This window comes from Cryptomeria japonica, chromosome 4, assembly GCF_030272615.1.
Source record: "Cryptomeria japonica chromosome 4, Sugi_1.0, whole genome shotgun sequence".
NCBI classification, from domain to species: domain Eukaryota; kingdom Viridiplantae; phylum Streptophyta; class Pinopsida; order Cupressales; family Cupressaceae; genus Cryptomeria; species Cryptomeria japonica.
The window spans coordinates 493,726,009-493,743,665 of record NC_081408.1 but is presented as its reverse complement, the minus strand read 5'-3'; positions in this window follow the sequence as shown (position 1 = coordinate 493,743,665).

Here is a 17,657-nt window from a genome sequence, read left to right as displayed (position 1 = left end):
ATCCTCTGAAGAACTGTCATCATAATGCAATTTCTCCAATGTGATAGTGGATGGAGAGGTGGTATGAGAAGAACTAGAAGAACTCTCCTCAAAACGAACACTCCTCTCAATGAACAACTCATGAGTAGTGGGATGGAGAAGCCTATACCCTTTGACATCATCTGGATATCCAACAAATATGCAAGGCTTACTCTGCGGATCCATAGCCTTGCATTTTTCAGCTGGAATGTGGGCCCATGCAAGAGAACCAAACACTCTAAAGTGTTTAACTGTGGGTTTTCGACCAGTCCAAGCTTGAAAGGGAGTTACCCCCTTCACAGCTTTATGAGGAACTCGGTTCTGGATGTAACATGCACAGTTGATGGCCTCTGCCCAATACTGAGGTGCCAAAGACTTGGAGTGAATCATACAATTATCCATCTCCTTCAAGGACCTATTCTTTCGTTCTGCTACACCATTTTGTTGAGGACTATATGGAACTGTGTGCTACATGTTGATACCTTCTGAAGCACAAAACTGTTCAAATTGATTATTAACATATTCACCCCCATTATCTATACGCAGAATCTTGATGAACTTCCGAGATTGTTTCTCTGCAAAAGCTTTGAAATCTAGAAAAATTTCAAAGACTTCAGACTTTTGTTTGAGAAAGTAAACCCATGTATATCTGGAAAAGTCGTCAATAAATGTCAAGACATATCTAGCCTTGCTGAAGGATGGTTGTGGAAATGGTCCTGCCAAGTCACTATGTACCAACTCCAATAGTTGTGTAGCTCTCCAAGCTTTACCTTTATCATACTTCTCCTCTGGATGCTTACCAAGAATGCACCCCTGGCAAACTCCATCAAAAAATCGAATAGAAGGCAACCCTGAAACAGTAGACCCATTATGCATTTCGCTGATTACCACTGCATCTGGTGTGAACTCAACTCGCTTGCCAGAACCAGTGTGAGTGATCTGATAAACAGATAGGAGATTAGTTGATAAAGATGGAACACAAAGGACATGTTGAAATGTTCCTTCACCCACATCAACAGACCCTCTCCCATGCACTTCAACAGGAGTGTCATCACCCATTAGGATGGAAGGCATAGAACATGGCTCTAAAGATATGAAATCATCTTCTGAAGAAGCCATGTGGTGTGAAGCACCTGAGTCAATTATCCAAGAATTTGGTTGTGAAGCAATAGCAAGTAGGGCCTTACCCTTTCCTTTCCCCTTACTCTTATCTATGTCCTTAGAAGATCCTTCTGATGAACTCTGTTTGACTGAATCAGGAACCTTGATATTATTCTTTTCAAGAAGATTTGAAAGGTAATCAATTTGTTTCTTTAAACACTTATGTTCATCATGACCAGGCCTCTTACAATAAGAACACTTGACCTTCTCCGGTTGTTCACCTTTTGATGAAGAGGTCTCATTGTCTGCTTTTGAAGTAGCAGATTTCTAATCTTTCTTCTTCTCTCCTTGGTTCTTTGTTTCTTATCTTGCTTACTAGACCCTTTCTATTCTTTTATGCCTTGATTTACAACTAAGGCATGTGACTTAGAGGGCTTTATTGTACCCATTTGAACCGATTTGTCCTGCTCCCTAGTGAGTTCTGCAGCAAAATCATCTAAAGAAGGCATTTTGAATGTGGTACCTAGGGCACATTTGGTAGCATAGAATGTAGAAACAAACACTGAATAGTTAGGACCAAGCTTAGAAAGAATACTCAAGATCAATTCTTAGTTCCACACTGTCCCAACTGCAATCTTATAGACTTAAGTTTAGTGAAGAAGTCTTGTATAGTATCAAAATTGGTTGGATTCAACCCTATGAGTTCATTCTCCAATTGATGACCTCTTAGTTCATCCTGCTTACCAAAGAGGTTTCCCAAAGTAGTCCATACTGCATTTGGTGTAGTAGCAGATTCAATGTGAAAAAGAAGGTCAGGAGAGACTGACATGCACAATGTACCAAAAGCTTCATCACATTTATTAAACAATTTAATCTTTTCTGTAGCATCTTGAGGTTCAGTTTCAAGTCCCACAGTAACACGATGATATCCATGTCTTTTCAGATATATTATCATCTTAGATTTCCATTCAAAGTAATTATATGGTGTTAAAAGTGGAACTGTAGATGTATCCATGATAGCAGAAAAGAAGATTGCAAAGAGTCAAGAAGAGTGCAAGAAAGAAGACACAAGAGACACCCCCCCTTTTCACTAGTCTTTGAAATCACCCCCCCCAAATATTACAAGGTTGGCACTTTATAATTAGTGCATTTGCAAGGCTTTTATCAGATTACAATGCTTTCTAAGGCTTTAATGGCCAAAATAGAAAGTTTAAATGCATATAAATTTAACACAAAATCTGAAAAAATTAGCCTTATAGCTGCTCAATGTATCTTAATACCTTTCCAACAACTATTCGTTTTTGTAAAATAGAGTTGTGAGAAGAAAGATATGATCTATAGAAGGGAAAAAAACATGCAGCTGATTCAACCTGCAATATCTAACAAAGAAGGGTAGAATATTTCAATAAGACCTGCAATTATGAAGAGTGCTCATTTCCAGCTTTCCGTAAAGTACTCTGATTTTTTTTACTGTGTTCTCCAAACTCTGAATTTGGTGAAATAAAAGTCACTTATGATTTTCACAAGCCTTCCGGACACTCTGGAAATGCTAAAGAAGCCTCCAATATTACCAAAAATGCTGCAATCGCCCAGATCTCAAAGAACACATATATAAAACCAGATTTAACTAGAAGCTTATTTTCCTTTAAACTGTTCTGATTCTCCAGATCACACGAAAATGTAGGAGAAGAGCATACTTGATTTTTAAGAAAAATATTAGCTATCTAACAATCTCAAATCTCTCAAATAAATCAGAAAAGCAATGAGCTATACCAGACAACACGGCTCTGATACCATGTTAAATTCTGTGAGAAACAAGAATTGAGCCAGGATCTGATGTCGGTCATAGATCACATGCAACTCCAAGCAACGGATGATCGAAGATCAAAATAGCTGAATGAAGATAAATCTGATATGAGAGAAAAATAGAGATAAAGAAGAGAGTTTAGAGAAGACTCTCACCGAGCTATCACTTAACTTGTGAAGGTGAGAGTATATTGCTTATTATATAGAAAAATAATAGCATATACAACCAAGAGGTGCATTAACTCCCACCTCCATAAAAAGTGGGAGGTTTTACCTACTACCCCATAAAAGGTGGGAGGTTTTTACCTACTTGGTAAATGCCAAAACATGTGGCATAACCTCCTTACATGAAAACAAAAAAGGAGTTATAAGAGGTGGCACATAAGGCCAAAAGAGGGTGAGAAACCCAACTACCCCATAACCCACTTAGGAAATGACAAAATAGTGGTTATGAGAGGTGGCACAACAAGCCAAAAGAGGGTGTGTAACTCAACTACCCATGTGAGGTGGAGAGTTACACATGTAGCTAATGTATTCTGCCACGTGTCCTCATATTAACCACACCTAATAACCTAAGCAAGCTTAATAATATATGTGTAGGAAAAATAAATACCCCCTAACATAAGGAAAATAAAAAAACCTACACTAACATGGTACAGTTGAAATCATTGATGTCACCGAGCACGATCCTGATGTCACCAAGCAAGGTCCTGATGCTACCGAACAAGACCCTACTGACACCATTCAAATAGATGAAGATGTCATGGATACAAAGGCACCGGAATAGGAAATGATAGAAGGCACTGCATATGCAAAACTTGTATCTAGTGAATCCATTTTGGAACAAGTTCAGCCTTATCCACCGGTCAAGCAACTTGTCTCAACCAAAACTCCTCAGGATACCGATCAAGGCACTGAAGGTCACAAGTTTGCAACAGGAGAAGGTACTACTCAAGAACAGACATCTCAACCACCTTCTGGCACTGAGAATGTTCCAATTGAGACACCAAGTATCGAGACATCGAAGGACTCTACAGAGGCTAAAGGAACCGATCAAAGTGTTGCCTCTATCGAGCAACCTATCGAGGGTAATCAAGCCTCACAAGCAATTGTCTTAGTTCCATCAGTGAAAGGTAAAGAAAAGAAAGTGAAGAAGCATAGTTTTAAAGTTGATTTGTCAAACCCCATAGTGTTGCCCAATGTAGACATAGCAAAATTAAAGGGGCAAGAACTCATTGATTTTGGTGAACTGTGCAAAGCAAAGGCCGAACAAGAGAAGCAAATGGCTATTCAAAAGAGAAATAAAGTACTTCAAAAGGTAAAAGCACTTTTAATAGATATGCTACCTGAAGCTACAATATCAACTGATGCAACCATCCACATTCAACTGGATGAACTCCTAACAAAGATAGAGACATCTGGAGTAGATGCATCAGAGTATTTGAGAAAGTTGAAAGACAAAGAGCTCACTACCAAAATGATAGAAGAGGTACAAAAAGCTATAGCTATTGGCAAAGTTAAACTTGTCAAATTTATTGCTGAGTTGACTCCTCAACTCAAGCACATTCATTATTTATTTTAGAAACTCTGCACATTTTCATTATTCATTAAAGACATTAAGAATAAAACAGAGGAAATTGAGGAAGAGATCACCGATCTCTCAAATAAGTTGACCACTGAGCCAAATTCAGTTCAGAATTTTTATACAAAGCTTCAACAGCTCATGGCTCAACAATTGGACTTAAGAAATGATGAACACAAGATCCGGATGGACATAATGACCCTTCAGACATTATTCCTTCCACATCTTTCATCAGTCCAAGAACAGATCAACTGAGCCACATACTTATCTACTACTCAAGAGCGAAGCATTCTAGATGGCTTAATATCACTATTGGCTAATATTCAAGCACAGAATTCTTTAATGGACAGTGTAAAGGATGCACTCTCTGTCGCTCTCACTAATGCCTGAACCAAGTACCAATCCATTTTTGACCAGTTACTGCCCCCGAATGGAAATTAAGTTTTTGATGTTTGTCAAAAAGGGGGAGTGATACTATATTTGGGAAGTAATATGTTACAGTACTAGGGGAGTAATACAATATATTTAGGGAGTGATTCAGTATTGAGAGAATGGTATAGTTTTCAGAGTATAGTATACAGGGGGAGTATACCGAGCAGAATAAGCAGAGTATCCAAGAGCAGTAAACCGCACAGTGTACAGGACAGTAAGCACAGAACAGGAACAAATCACCAAGCATGCAAAACTCAAAATTTTATACAATATATCGATAAGGGGAGTATATCTGATATATTATTTTATTGACTATTATATATACTGTTAGCATAGTCAAATTTTGCAAGTATATAGATTATTGTGTTATAACTTTGAAAGTAGTTTTTGTCAAACATCTCAACTAATGTAAAAAGGGGAGATTGTTACTACTTATTAGATTGCCATTAGTTTTATGTCAAAGTTATACTATATACTCTAGTTGGTTATCTATTACCGAAATATTCAGTCGGTATGTATAGTCTAGTCGGTTACAGAAGAAAGCAGTCACAGAACGCAGTATACACCGAGCTGTCTACCAAGTATCTTTACATGTCTACCGAGCATCAAAGATGACACACCAAGTTGATTTACACTGAGTGAAACATGTTACCAGATTCATTGAACCTAGACATGCATATGAAAACATGTTACAAGATCGAGGCACATCTAACCGTTATCACATTGGAAATTGCACTTAAAGATTGTGTATGATTTTGATGTTATATAACCAATGAAATATTTTGCATGGTTATTCATTCAATAAATTGTGTTTGTAAGATCGAAGCAATGAATTGGATCACCGTCATAAGAGATCTATTTATATAGCATGAGTTAAGAGTTAAAAGCGTGTGCATGAGTGTAAGAAGACTGTTACAGAGACATAGAGGTCACCGAGAAGGTTTTCAGAGAATAGTTGAAGAACAGAGTAAACAGAAGGGTTTACCGAGTTACTATATGTTACCGAGGTATGCTATAAGCAAGGTAATCTATTATGAGCACATAGAATCTGCTATAACATTCCAGATGTAAAGTTGCAAATATTTGTAATGATTTTATTGTAATATTTTGAAGTTGTAAGAGAAACCTTTAACAGGGTAAAAGACTCTAATCAAGTCTATAAATTGTAAAGCCTCTAACCAGGTGCAGCATTTAGACGAAGTGTTGTAAAATCCTTTAGCAAGGTAGATCTAATAGATCTTGTTACTCCTAACAGGGTATGCTATCAGAAATAGCTAAACATGTAGCTCTAACCGAGCACTCTTTATTATTGCAGTAGCGAAGTTGTGGGTGCCATCCCCACCGTAGTTTTTCTCTCTAACCAAGAGTTTCTGCATAATCAAAAGATATGTGTTATGGAGTGAATCATGTATGATTGTTATCTATTTGTTTTAGTTTTATATTATGTTACTGCACTATTCGGTTTATGCATAATAGTAAAGATATTGTTGAAGAAATGTTTTGAAGTATTGATTCACCCCTCCCCTCTCAGTACATTAGCTTTCCATATTGGGCCTAACACATACATACATATATATATGTATATGTGTATATGTATGTTTGTGTATGTATGTGTGTGTGTATGCATGTATATGTATATACACATACATACATATACACACACATATACATATATGTGTGTGTTTGTATGTATGTATGTACACACACACACACACACATATATATTTGTGTGTGTACATATGTATGTATACATACGTACATATATGTGTGTGTATGTGTGTGTATTTCTCACTTATACTTCATTCTGCTCATTCTTTTTTCATATATTTTACATTCATCATCATATATTTCTCCAATTCACGTTTTTTTCTTGTACATTGTAGTCATTATATCTAAGTATGATTATACAAAGAATTATCTATCTTATAGTTGGTATGTCTTTTGGATGATCTGATAGTTGATTGAGTATGTTGCATTCCCTTTGCAATAAATTTATCTTGCTATATACTTGATTTTTATCCTATCAACACATATGAATACCTATACACGCATAATATGTATGTATGTATGTATGTATGTATATGTGTATGTGTATGTGTACACACACACACACACATGTGTGTGTGTGTGTGTGTGTATTTATATATATATATATACATATATGTACATATGTACATACATATATAAATATGTATGTACATATGTACATGTGTGTGTGTGTACATATATATATATATATATATATATATATATATATATATATATATATATATATGTACATACATACATATACACATATGTATGTATATATATATGTATATATATGCACATACTACCTAAATATAAATATGTATGTATGCATGTACATATGTATGTATATATGTATATGTGTGCATATATACATATATGTGCATAGATATATGTATATATGTATGTGTACATATGTCTATGTATATATGTATGTGTATATATGTATGTGTATGTATATATATGTATGGATGTATGTGTATATATATATATATATATATATAAGTACATGTACATGTATATGTATGTGGGTGTGGGTGTGTACACACACACGCGCACATATATGTACATGTACATATATATATATTTGTACATGTACACACACACACACACACACACATATATATATATATATATCTGTACATGTACATATATATATATATATAGATGTAGATATATAATATATACATGTACATATATATATATGTATATATATATATATGTATTACATATATATATATATATATATATATATACATATATATATATGTACATGTATATATTATATATCTACATCTATATATATATGTACATATATGTACATATATGTACATATATATATATATATACATGTACATATCTGTACATGTACATGTACATATATACGTATATATGTATACATTTATATACATACATATATACATACATGTACATGTACATATACATATATATATATATATATGTACATATACATATGTACATGTACATATTTGTACATGTACATGTATATATATATATGTACATATATATATATATATATATATATATATATATATATATATATATATATATATATATATATATATATATATATATTTGTACATGTGCATGTATGTATATATGTATATGTACATATGTATATACACACATATATATACATATATATATGTACATTTATATACATACATATATACATATATATGTATAAATACATATATATGTATATATACATATATATGTATGTATATATGTATATGTACACATGCATACATACATACATATAATTATTTATTTACTTATGTATTTATATACATATGCATATATATGTATATTATATATGTATGTATATACATGCATATATACATATACATATACATATACACATATATATGTATATGTATTTATGTACATATATATGTATGTGTGTGTGTGTGTGTGTGTGTGTGTGTGTGTGTGTTTTGATTGTTAAATTACAACTATATGGGGTTGCACTATGATATTATATCAAATACTAGTTCATATCCAATTTTAGTGACTATATACTCCCCATTCCCTATTAACCCAAATCGAGTACTCACTACAACATGACACCCTGCATACTCCAGATGCATAACCACTAACAAACCCAAAATTTGGGATACCCCCAAACAACTAGCACTTCTACTATGAATATATACATCATGTCTTATACAAAAACCTAGAAAAAGTCAACCAAATAGAGGACCACCGATTCCCAGCCAAGCAAAAAGTAACCTATATTCGACCACAAGTAGTGATAGTTGCATGTGCCTTCGTAGGACACTCTATCCATGAGTGCTATGAGTAGCCATTTCCACTTTTGAAGGCAGCCACCCCAAAAGTGCACACCATGTTTGTGTTCCCTTTGTACTCGTCCCCTTATCCTCAACACCATTGACCAATCACTCAGACACCACATACCTCTACAACCACCTAAAACCTCCTTTCTTTGATAGGTCCAACATTTTTTTAAGAAACAAGGCATTTCTCTCCACCACCTTACATTGTTGAGAAGTCCTTGTTTCATCACCAAAAACAAGAAGAGGAAATTTTATCACCTCCTTATCATGCCGATAAATGATGTAATGATCCTTAGGAAGGGGAATCATCCTCATTTCATCCCCATTCTATAGGACATCCTCTAATTCACCAAGATAGAATCTTTTGATTAATTTTCTGCATAGAGTGCTCACCATTTTTTCCTCACCCGCATCTAACAAGCATCCAACAAACATCGCAAAGATGTTTGTATTAACTCTATACTAGTGCTTTGTTTTCAAGAAAACATACCATATAATTATTTGGATTGGATGAACCACCATCCCATGACTAGAGTTAAGAACTTATTTCAATCTCTTCTTTGAGATGTCCCCCAAGAAAGACATTTGTCTCTTTTTGCATCGAAGCCTAATAGGTGTATCCATTATTGCTAGACAAATTCCTAAAACTCACTAAGGAAGAGAGGAATGAATTGTCAATATAAGACACACACACCACAATATATAATAATGCAATTCAATAATCTAATGGGAACCACTCATGAAACTTTGTACCGTCTCAACCCTCAAATGCTAGAATGAAGCACTAATACTACGATTTCATATAGGTGATACTAAACATATTCGTCCTCCTAGCATTGTTGTCTCAAGCAATAGAAAACACGTTTCCACCCACCACACCACCCTTGCTTCCATTTAATCTTTGTTGGATTCAATCAAATCTCATAATAAATACCATACTCATCACATTTCACCACTTCAAGCCCAATTAAAATGTGTATCCTAACAACATATGGGGGACAACAATAAGCTCAACATCTGACATCACACACCCCATGATGAGCCTATAAATTATCCTATTAATTTAATGGTTTATGACACCTTATCCATGTTTATAATGTCATTCTAATACATTTCAAAATATTACCTTGGTTTCATGAAGCGTTAGCTATGATTAATGATGTTTAATTAGCATTTGTATGTCTAGCTAGTTAATGTTAAATAATGGTAATACATTGTGATGAATGGTTATTATTAAATGTTAGGTATTTTGAAAGAATTAACTTTTTTTTGTGAGAGGTTTGAGTCATTCATGCAGTTGTAGAAAAATAGAAACAAGTTGATAGTCGTCACCATGTATTTGTTGCTTAGACATTCAAAAAAAGTCAAAAACCTTGTTTCAGTAAAATGGGCATGTCTCCCTTGTTTCTTAATGAAATTTGGATTTTAAAAATTATTTAAAATTATTAAAAGGATATTTACCAACCCATTAAATTATTTGAGTTGATTCACAATAGTTAAGGAGCAACATTCACCAGAAGTTGATTGAGACAAAATTGACAAATTTGGAGGCAACAATTAAGGAATGAATTCTAATTCAATATGGACTCTTCTGCCTCTATCTAATCTCATGGATTTGTAGTTATTGAAGTCAAGTAGCATTGGAGAAACTTGTGGAAATAATAGATCATGATTCATAAATGATTATAACATGTTAGCTACACATTTTCAGTCATAATTGTATTAGATCACTCTCAACTCATTTGGTTTGATCTATATTATTAGTTATATAAAGAATAAGTCATCTCATTATCATGAGAAAATGGACATGTGTTGTAATTTGTTTTAGGTCTATAATTAATCCAACTCTCGGGCCTCATGTATAAATCTAAGACCTTGTTGAGCTGACAAAGAGAGAGTATTTAGTTAGTGCTAGATTTTGTTAATGGTGTCTTTGTTTAATGTTGAATTCTAATAGCTAATTTATTATAGCCACTCAAGCAAGGGCCACTTGAGGAACTATGACTCCATAGTACTTTAGATTGTTATTCATTATGCTTTATTGTTAGTAGTGAGTTGTTTAAGATAGATTTTGTTTCAATGTATTTAATTCCGTTAGTTTTATAACAATCAGCTTGCAACATGTTGGTTTTTCCAACTGATGTTCCAGAAAATCCTAAGAATGACCCTATTTCTATCCATAGATGATTGGACTCAGTGGCCAGTGAACAAGGCTATGGAAACATTCTGCACTTTACGTTTTGTAGGACCAAGATGAGTATACCTATATTGACACCACTTTCAAATGTTTCTCTATGATAGACAATGATGTTATGGGAGATATACTTCATACAATATGGTATGGTCTCCATACAAAATGCTTTTTGAATAACACGTCCCTCTAATCTATATTTATAACTAGTATGAAGTGGAGAAAAAGAAAAACAAACAACAAATAACAAAGGAAATGAAAGAAATGATTTTCAAATTTGATTGTATGGTTCCCTTCATGATTTGCACAAGGATAACCTCTATGACAACCCCTTATCCACTTACAAATTCAGAAGTTAAAGCATGCATTTATGATAACAACTTTCAACATAAAACTAGTAGCCTTTAGAACATCGTTGCATTACAATGATAGGACACAAATGAACATGCTAATCATATTATTATTTATCCTAAAAATATTACAATAAATCCCAGCATTTAATTACAAGCAAGCTTTAACATGCTCCTTGAGCATGAGCCTCTAAGATAAACACTTATCACAGAAAATGTGTGACAAACAAATTAAAATCTTTTATTTCTTTGATTTAAAAGAGAACTGAAATTATTTATCATAGCAGGTACAGGTATCATATTCATTGCTGGATTATTTTACACTGAAATCTAATATCACAGCATGTGGAGTGAAATGGGCTTCCACAAGGGTTGAGCCCAGCTTGTTGTCATGTCATTATTTTCATTATGATACCAAGACACAGATAAATATGTGATATTGCAGTAAGTTTTTGAAAAGGTTCTAAGCCAAGGAGGTAAGAATACAGTGAATAAGCGCTAGTATGGTACTCCATTAGAAGGCATGACAGTGAATGAATACAGTTTGCAGCCCTATAAGCATGACAGAGACAAATACTAAGAGAAAAGAACAGTAGTCCCAAGTATCAACGACAAAGATCATAATGGTAGAGTTTCAAAAAATAAACAACACAAGCTTTCAGAACATCCTTTAGCAATATACAACAGTTCATAGTGCCTTCAAGGCAAGGTTCAAAGAGTCCAAGAAGGTATTATGGTCATAGGGTAACCACTGGAAGGAAAATTCAGAGGTATGATGAACAGATCAGGGATAGCTATCATGCTATATGGTAGACCTACATCTCAAAGGAAAATAGTGTGCTCCCTTCAAGGCATCAACATCTAAGAAGAGCAATCATTAGAAGATTTTGGCCGCCTTAGATATAATTTTTTTGTCAAATCAGTGAATATAGTTGATAAGGATAGCACAGTCAGCACTAAAGGCAAATGATGAAGAAAAAATTACTCAAGCAATGGAAAAAATATCATGGCAACCGTTATGTAGAAGATTTGCATCTATTAGTTACTATTCATCGATCCTCAATACTATACCTATTCACTGTACCTAATTTCACAAGGATCAAGAATTGAATCATAGTTAGAAAAATCAGTCAATTTTGTCTTTTATTGACCTTATTTGCATTAGAAGGATGATCATTGTCATAGTGATAATCAAGAATCACATGATTGAAAATTATAAGAGAGTAGCCTCGAATTTGATAGGATTGTCAAAACAGTAAGTTTAGCAGGTGTAAATCAAAATTAAAGCAGTCAATGCAACACATTAGAAGCATCTTCAACAAGTAATATGAACACTGAGAATAGAGATAGAATATATTCTCCTACAAGGTATGCAAAGAGGATAGATCATAAGTGCAACCATTATTCCTATGAATTCATTCTATGCAAATCATAGTTTCAATGACAAATCAGGTTATAAACCCTTGAGATTTCACAATGAGGTGACAGTGGTATGTACTCCACTTAATAACAATCTAATGTAGGATATGACGGATTATAATTGAATAAATTCTTCTTCAATCCATGTGATAGTCCTTTCACAAAGCTTCAAGGATTGAATACCAAAGCTTTATCAAGTCATCAAAGAAGATACTGCATTCACAACTATTGAGAATAGTGAATAAAGAGGTGAAATTCTGAGATGAATGAAAGTCTCGGGTCTTTAAAGACACTCAAGAAACAAGATCAAGTCATTACCAATAGCAAAAAGCAAAAGAAGTATAGCCATATGAAGACAAGATTGTAATGTATGAGCAGCCTCAAAGCACATGTTATGATACACAAAGACAGTCAAAAGAAAATCATCAATCCTTAAAACTAAAAATAGAGATAGATTAGTGTTGCCCAAAGTCCATATAAAAAAATAACAAAAACAATCGAGCAATCTCATCAGTGAGCCTAAAATCTAAAGATATTTATATAAAGCTTCCTAGAGCTTAGCAAAAGAGACAGTCAAAAGAAATGTATCAGCCTGTAGCAAAGGAATAAGATTGAAAGTGAGCAAATCTTACATGTATCGGCTTGTTGATGGATGCAAACCGCAAGTAAATCCTCCAATTAGATTTCCAGAAAACCCTTGAGATCACAGCAAAGCATGAATTTTCCCACACATTTTCTTCAAACTTCGCGACCAAAAACAAAAAGAGCAAAAGGAGAGCAAAATAAGATAAGAGCCTGATGCATCGTAGAAGGGAATAAGAGTTCCATGAAATCTTCATGTTGTGCCAAGTTTCGCGGCCTCACAGAGAGAAAAATGTGAAATGTGAAATGAGAGTGTATGGTCGTAAGTTTGTCATCTTTTTACCCTAAACTCATTCAACCATCGAAAAGGCATTTTTGCCTTTCTTCTAAATCTTGTCATAAAAATCTAATATCTTCCTCGCATCCTTAAGTCTTGTTTTATGCCTTTGAAAACAAGTATCTAGCAAGTTAAAGTGTTTCTTTTTGTTTTTTATCTTTATAACTTGTTTGTTATGTAACTTGCATGTTACTAAAGTGATGATTTATGAATTACCTTAGTAAGTATTATGAGTAAAGGGAAGCGTATATTCAAGAGTGCATCAAAGCAGTTTTGAGAAGGTGTTTAAGAATTTATGAACATTTGACAAATATTGAAAAGTGTCAAAGTGTGTGCCAAGGATATAGGGAGGTTGGAAAGGTGGCAAGATATATGGAGGGAATATAGGGATTGTTTATGAGTTGATTTAAGGATGTTAATGATTTTTTGTAAAAGTCATCATGTTAGACTAAGTCAATTTAGACATTTTCACCTATTTGGAGCTCATTTGGGGGGAATCTAGTTGCTAGATTTTGGGTTTTTTGAGGGCATCCGACTCACAGTAGTTTTAGTTTCTCATTTGATGGGTTTTGAGGAGAAGTGGATATATTCCCTTTATGGACTCATTTTTGTACTTAGTTCTTATTTTTCTTTTTGTACTTAGTGACTGTTTTGGAAAGGTCTTTTGGCAGTTTTGAGCATTTTTTGTAACTCATTTGGAAATGAATATTCAGTGACAGACTTGAAGACCAGTATTTGAGTTCTTTTTCCTTATTTCCCATCTGTGTGATTTTGTACACATACTGATTGATCAAATTTCTAGTGAATGACTTTGTTCCTTGTAATGTTGTCTCATATTCAACACCTTTTTGCAAAAAAGTATATTGTTTGCAGGTTATGATATGTGTCAAAAGTGCAGGTCTCTTTAGCTATGAAGTTTTCTTCCTCCTAAGAGTCTAATATTAGGACCTTGTTATAAAATATTTCTGCAGGGATATGCAAGTGTAGTTTGTGCAATTTTAACTTAGTCGTTGCAACCAAGAATCTGGTTTTATGAGTTTCACGGTCCTTCAAATTTGGTGTATCACCTTTGTTTTTATTTCGAGTTTTTTAGTTCAAAGTCTTTTCAGTTTATGTTCCTTACTAGCCTTTTCCCTCTAAAAGCAGTAGAGTTAGATTAGTTTAGGTGAGAACCAATATGAAGCCAACCTTCTCTGGAGGTTGATCTCATTTTGTTTTCAAACCCCACACTTTGAGAGATCTTCCATTGTTTCACTGAATGGTTGAATGTAATTCAACAGAGGGTGCACATTCATGTGATAATAGTTACAACACTAATATTTCACACTAGCTTGCTTATTGTTATCAAAAATATCATTATAACACTCAGAAATTGAAAATATCAAAAGTTAAGTCCTAAGCTACCCTGCACAAAAACATTACATAGCTCACTTGGAGCCAAAATTTGGAACCATTCAGAATGAGAAAATAAAAGAATAAAAAGACTAGAAGAAAAACCCTAGAGAAGCCCTAAAATAAACCACAAAATGACACACGACTTCCTTTTGAAATTTTTGAATTTCACGTCTTCAAAAATCTGCACTTTTCTCTCCCATCTCTGGCTCTTGACCTACACCTTGAATTTACCCTAAGAAATCTTGAAAATCTAAAAAATTATCTCTGCAATCACTTATCACATTCAATACTTTTCTTTTTTACTAGAGATTTCCCCATTTGGCCTCTTTGTCTTCTCTACCAATAGTTCACCTTTTATCTTGGATCTAAAAAAATATAAAAAAAACCCTTTTTGCTAGTTTGACTTTCAACATGAATTTTCTCTTTGATTAATAATAGAAAATATCTCCCCATTGGCTAAAAGTGCCCTGTCCCTTTCACTTTCTGCATACTCTTCTTTGATGCAAAACACATCTTAAGTGTAATCTACACACCTCACTCAAACTAATGTTAGTTATAATTGCACCTCTTTCCTAGATAGAAATGAAATCCCATTATCTGCATAAAATGCCTCATTTTCATGATAGAGCAGCCTGTTTCTTTGAAATAGAAACACTTAATCTTAGGTAAAATAATTTCCAATTACTGCAAGCAATTTCCAGATTTATTGAAAGTGTTTTGTTGCCGCATATCACCCCTTTAGTGAAAAGCTACTTCTTCTAAATGAAAAATATTTTACTACACAACCTTTTCATATTCTGAGTAAACTAATTCCCTCCAACCATATTGAAGAAAATTACTTACATATCCTTTTGTCAAACAAAATCATTTTCCAATTGTAGTCTTTATTCTTCAAGCTAGCTCTATTTTCAATTGAAGGCAAACCTTACCATTATGTGAAATAACATTGTCTAACATACACATTTTATTTCTTCTAGTAACACTCACCTAGTATGCAATATTCAACATACGCCCAACATCCACGCTCTATGACACTTCAAAATATTTAGTGCATCTCAATACTTATCCTTTGCTATACCCCTCTCAGTATACCAACTATATCTTCCATCCTCTGGCTTGTACCTTTTCGTTCACACTCACCGATTTCCCAAGATGCAGAAATTCCACATATGAAAAAGAATGTCCATTTATACATCCATGCTTGAAATACTCAACGCAATCATCAATGTTGACCATACATCTCTAATTTCCAGCATAGGCATCTGAATTCTGCTCTTGCCATCATCATATCTGGAAGGATCTTGCATTATGGCAACCTCCTTCTCACAGTCCTTAGCGTTTGTGGAATGAAGATCATCAATAAAATAAAACTAGGATATATTGATTTGTCCCTAATCACAAATCAATTTTATGATTTGCATTGCACACATCTATCATTCCACTTTACTCTTTATGCATGTTAGATAGTGCCTTCCTATTATGTGCATATGATTAGGCCCAAAACCTTTACCCATAGCTTACATCATTGGAAAAAACTTGGAATTTGACCCCTCTTCCCAATGTCATCCATTTTTTTACATTCATCGGGCACTAGCGTCGCTTTTTTCTTTTGGTCCTTCTCATAGCCTTGTGACACTGCATGCTATGCTCCATGCACCAAAGATTCAAACAAACATTACATTGTCCATGCCCCTTATATCTTCGCAACGCTACAAAGGTATGCTCCTGTGGAGGGATTCAACCTATTTTAACTATATCACTACCTCAAATCATTTCCAGTTTCTACCCAAAAATTTGGGCCCGAGAGAATGCATCCACACAACCACATAATGATCCTCACCCAGCGCACAATCCAAACATTTGTCTGAACTTTTTGCTCGATGATCATCCCATTAAAGCACTCAGGAAACACACCAACTATCGGCTATACATGGCTCCCCCAAGCATCAAACTAGTGCGCAACATATCACCAAACACAATTGTTTATCCCCATGGGTTTCTCCTGCATAAGCCTAACATTTCACTTCCTAAACTACCCATAAACCTGTGTGTGCATCCCACATTTTGCTTGTGTATTCCTTTAGAACACAATACATTCTTTAATGGTGAAGTTTGAAGGGGGATTTTGAAGTATTGCTTTTCCCCATACTTATGATGTGTATGATGAATACTAAGAGGGGGGGTGAATTAGTATGCCAAAAATCTCTGCACTTAAATGCTTTGCAAGACTAATAGTAAACCGGTAAAACAATTTAGCAGACAAACTGGTTAACACACATGCAAACCAAATAGCTAATAATGCATTCACCCACAGAAGCAAAAACACCATAACACAAGAGATTTTGACGTGGAAACCCAAATGGGAAAAACCACAGTGAGATGGAACTCACAAGTAACTATCTGCAGAATAGGAACCAGACCGGTTAAGGTCAGACTGGTTAAGGTCTTACAATGTTCTTTACCAAAATAGATCCTATTAGGAATCTCAATCTCTGTTAGGAGATAAGTCCGATTAAAGACTACCTTACTAGAGGATTTTAGATCCACGAATGTGAACCACCTTGTAAGAGGATTTACAAAAGGCTTTTGGGCCTACCCG